General features: G+C 45.1%; 1 protein-coding gene across 3 annotated transcripts in view; it reads right to left on the minus strand.

Annotated features, from left to right (window-relative positions):
* The window catches only part of CSE1L (chromosome segregation 1 like), a 36,053-nt gene extending 35,145 nt beyond the window's left edge, over positions 1-908 (minus strand). Inside the window, exons 1-2 of one of the 3 annotated variants that reach the window (XM_061549436.1) lie at positions 784-895; positions 267-342 (exon numbers count right to left, since the gene is read on the minus strand). The gene's annotated coding sequence lies outside the window, so the exon portion shown is untranslated. The other 2 variants (XM_061549439.1, XM_061549440.1) reach the window with 2 other exon arrangements.
* Positions 909-3,100: the final 2,192 nt, after the last annotated feature.

Raw genomic sequence — 3,100 nt, forward strand, 5'->3', positions numbered from 1 at the left:
AATAGCATTTTTAAAATTCAGTAGAGAACTAAATTACATTGTCTTTGAGGTTGATAATAAACGACAAAATTATTATTGCAGTTTGATAATTTTTTGTAAGTTTGTGTGAAACACCAATTTTTTTGCCAACAAAACACCCCTTAATTTGAGCATATTTGACCTTATCATGTATTTCCGGGGCAGAGTAAAGGCTGACATATGTATACTGTACTGTACGTATTAAGACAATGGGCCGGGTCACACTTTGACAACAGAACTCGACTCACGGATCAACTCAGCAATGAATGGAATCAACTCGGCCAGCCCCCCTTGTTCGCCATTCCATCGAGCACCACTTTGTCACTGTACTCGCAACCACAGCAACGCGCAACTTCTAGCTCACCGTTAAACTGAAGACACACAATAAAACGCAAACGGCTCACAACTCAATACAACACGTGCATATTTAAAAAAAATAAATCATCATCGTTCATGGCCAATCCACTGCTGGATGAAGGAAGGCCTGTCAGCAAAAAGCCGCCGCCGCCACCTCTCACGATCCAGCGGTGGATTGACCACGACAGTGCCGCTGTGCTACGTAGCAGATAATTCCACACAGGCACGACATTACATTCATTCTCGTGAACCTTAGACGAACTTTTATTGAGCGCGGTGCCGCGGTTGAGCATGAGGACCCCCCCCCCCCGCCGCACTGCCCGGCACCACTAGTCGAGCCGCTCAGGCCCGCATCTCGACAAAGCCAAGAAAGCCTCTCTACGGAGAAACCTCCGCCTCGTGGCTCACCGGCTTGGGGCGAGGCCGGGGCGGGTGTCGCTGCCGCGTAAAGAGAGAGGGGGGGTTGGGGGTGAGGAAGCCCGAGGGGAGAGAAGAGAAGAGGCGAGGGACGACAAAAAAAAGCGACCGGCCGCGCTCAGTTTCAAACGCAAAATGGCGCGCTCCGCCCCGCGCGCATGCGCAGTGAGGGGGAGGAGGAGGAGTGGGGTGGGGGAGGGATGGGCGAGGCAACGGCGCGCGGTGACGTCACTCGAGCGCGGGGCCAATGGGCGCGCGCGATTGGCGGGGCCGCACGCGATTGGCGGAGCCAGCACGTGGGGCTCCTTTGCCTGTCGTCGTTTGGAGCTTTTGGTGGTTGCCTCGCCCCCGACCGTGGGGCGGGCTGAGCTCCGGAAAATATTATAAACAAACAAGTAAACCCGTAAAAACAAAGTTTTTCCCTATAAATCCTTTATATGCGTGGCGGCTAGAGTCTTCTCGTCCTCTGGCTTGAGATGGCTTCCACCTATGGGTCAGATGATTGTCTGCCAGTATTAAGCAATTGGTAATAAAATATTTAATTTGTTTTCCCTAAACAGTGTAAAATTTTGGAAAAAAAATTTCACGAACATTAATTGTCTCGCACAACGAGTCTGTGTGCAAAATGTCAGCTCGATCGGATCACGGGAAGTGGGTTAAAAAACGACCGAAAGATTTGCACGGTCGTAAGCAAGCAAGCAAGCACGCAAGCAAGCAAGCAAGTGAACTTAATATAAAGGATTTAAAAAATGAAAGTGCGAGAGGGAGGTGTGGGAGGGGTGGATGTCCAGCAGGCTGGAGATATTCCATGAGAAGTTAAAACTTGAGGGTAGCCATGAGCTAAAGCTGTGGTGGGCGCCACGGTGGCGGGATGCTATCTATACTCTTAGTTTTTTTCGGTAAAGTGTCACGTAGGTAAAAAATAATAGAAATAAAATAATAAAAAATGAAAATAAATCAATTAAATAACGACGTTTCGGAGGCAACTATCAATTACTTTATTGATTTATTTTCATTTATTTTTTATTTTCTTTCTATTATTTTTTACCTACGTGACTTTACCGAAAAAAACCTAATAGTATGAATCCTTGCAGTCACGAAAGCTTCAAATCTAGAATTAAGGGATGCTATCTGCTATGCCTGGTATGCAAGGAGGACTTGGGTTCGATCCAGACCCTGACGCCAGTGTATTTGGAGTTGGCGTGTCTCTCTCTCCACGGGGTCGGGTGGATTATTCTCCAGGTCCTCTGGTTTTTTTCTCTCCCCGTGTATAAAATGCGTTTAAAGTAATTGGCTGTAATAAATGTCCACATGATAAGCCACTTCTTTGAGCTATCATTTATGGCCAGGTTGCTTCTGAAAAAGAACTACATAGCTCAGTGGACTTTACCTGGTAAAATAAAAGTTGTTTTTTTATGATTGACCGTGTTGGTTTTAAGGCTGCCGACAGCTAAGCTATTTACATTTGTCAAATGTGCAGGGTTTCTTCAATGCCTCTATTGTTCTATCATGATCTATCCGCTTTCCAGAATGTATATATTTCTGGTATATTTAATTCGTATTAAGTGCAGTCTTCCTTATTATTATCCTCATGTTTACCAAATTATATTTGGCCTTTAGGCCGTAAGTGCTTTCGTGAATAATTTTTTTAAAATCAAAATCCCGTCAAATCCTTCCCAGATAAATGTATTCCAGATTTTTAAAGTCGATATATAGCACAAAAGCAAACGTTACATCAACGCAACGTACTATAATTAGTTTTTACCCTTTAATGTTTAATGCTATATATGTCCACGTCATTAGCCACTTCGTTGAGCTATCATTTATGGCCAGGTCGCTTCTGAAAAAGAGCTCCACAGCTCAGTGGGCCTTCCCTGGTAGTAATTTTTTTTGGTCTAAATGTGCCTTGCTCTTACAATATAATGTTGATCCAATGAAGGGTCTTAAAACGCTATACGGAAATAGTGGGCATGTTTATGTCATAGAAATACAGGCGCTGGCAGTCAGCCCGGCATGGAATCGACCGCACGGATGGCAGAGGGAACGATGCTAAGCACTTCACAAGAATGTGCCACTCCATGTCAACATTATTGTTGCGTGTTTTTACTGTCGATTTCATTTTTCGTGGCCGCATTGCTCAGATGCTGAACATTTCGCAGTGTAGCTGAACAATGCCGCAAAGGAGTGGAACTTCACACACCCACCCACACACACACAAATAAACACAACGCCTCGCTCTGTTGCCCTCTGTTGAATCGTTTATTGCGCGTCCTGTTTGTATTTGTGTTGTTAACGAGCGACGGGACAT

The sequence above is a fragment of the Lethenteron reissneri genome, chromosome 10, assembly GCF_015708825.2.
Source record: "Lethenteron reissneri isolate LAM-NWPU_2019-01 chromosome 10, ASM1570882v1, whole genome shotgun sequence".
In the NCBI taxonomy this organism is placed as follows: domain Eukaryota; kingdom Metazoa; phylum Chordata; class Hyperoartia; order Petromyzontiformes; family Petromyzontidae; genus Lethenteron; species Lethenteron reissneri.